The 1,333-nt window shown below is 38.3% G+C and overlaps 1 non-coding gene across 1 annotated transcript; it reads right to left on the bottom strand.

The window, feature by feature from the left end:
- Positions 1–233: 233 nt before the first annotated feature.
- On the bottom strand, positions 234–336 carry LOC134739798 (U6 spliceosomal RNA). Its single transcript, XR_010126844.1, has one exon. It is a non-coding gene; the product is annotated as a U6 spliceosomal RNA (small nuclear RNA).
- Positions 337–1,333: the final 997 nt, after the last annotated feature.

The raw sequence follows: 1,333 nt of genomic DNA, 5'->3' as shown, positions 1-1,333 counted from the left end.
CCTCTCTTCCTACTTGATTATCCTTTCTTTCTCTTACCTGATTGTCCTGGCCAGAACTTCCAATACTATGTTGAATAGGAGTGGTGAGAGAGGGCATCCTTGCCTTGTGCTGGTGTTACAGGGGAATGCTTCCAGCTTTTGCCCATTCAGTATGATACTGGTTGTGAGTTTGTCATAGATGACTTTTATTATTTTGGGGTATGTTCCTTCAATACCTAGTTTATTGAGAGTTTAAAAATATAGAATGCTTCATGAATTTGCATGTCTTGTGCAGGGACCATGCTGATCTTCTCTGTATTGTCCCTATTTTAATATATGTGCTGCCACAGCGAGTGCTGATCACAAGTTCTTAGAAGTGGAGATAACTGAAGAAATGTGGGTGAGATGGATTGTTGAATTTCATCTGCAGTAATTTCTGCATCTAATAAAATGTGATTATCTCTATTTTTCATTCTTTAATTAAGTGGTAAAATGCATTACAGATTTAAAGTTTAAATACTCTTGTATTCTGGGGATGAATAACCTGGGCAAGATATTTAATTTGTTTATAGCTCATTGGTGGACACAGTCTACTACTATTTTTCTCAGCATTTTTACATCTAATTGCTTAGAAGTGGTTATCCTATCATGCTTTTCTCTTATGTATTCCCTAGCTGGCTTTAGAATCAATGTTATTTATGTATAAATGATAATGAGTTTACTGGTTTTCTCTATGTTTCCTCATTCTCTTGAATATTATGTATAAGTTCAGTAACCTTCTTTGAAGTTTTGGTAGAACTTATCTGTAAAACAGTCTGGATATGCTCGAAGGGAAATAAAGTTTTACAAACATTTTAACTTCTTTACTTGTAGTAAGTTCTTCCAATTGACATAATCTTGTTCATAGTCTCAAAATTATTTAAACGTCTACTATATCTTTAGTGGCATATTTATCTATCATAATGTTTTTTTAATTCCTTTTTTTTTTTTTCTTGAGACAGAGTTTCGCTCTTGTTGCCCAGGCTGGAGTGCAATGGCACGATCTCAGCTCACCGCAGCCTCCGCCTCCCTGGTTCAAGCAATTCTCCTGCCTCAGCCTCCCCAGTAGCTGGGATTACAGGCATGTGCCACCACGCCCAGCTAATTTTGTATTTTTAGTAGAGACAGGGTTTCTCCATGTTGATCAGGCTGGTCTCGAACTCCCAACCTCAGGTGATCCACCCACCTTGGCCTCCCAAAGTGCTGGGATTACAGGCATGAACCACCATGCTCGGCCTGTTATTTTATTCTTAATTACCATTGCCTGTTTTATTTATCCGTCCAAAGAAACAGCTGCTTTTGGTGGGCTGGGCCC

This window comes from Pongo pygmaeus, chromosome 5 (assembly GCF_028885625.2).
Source record: "Pongo pygmaeus isolate AG05252 chromosome 5, NHGRI_mPonPyg2-v2.0_pri, whole genome shotgun sequence".
Lineage (NCBI taxonomy): Eukaryota > Metazoa > Chordata > Mammalia > Primates > Hominidae > Pongo > Pongo pygmaeus.
This window is presented reverse-complemented; position numbering and strand designations above follow the sequence as displayed.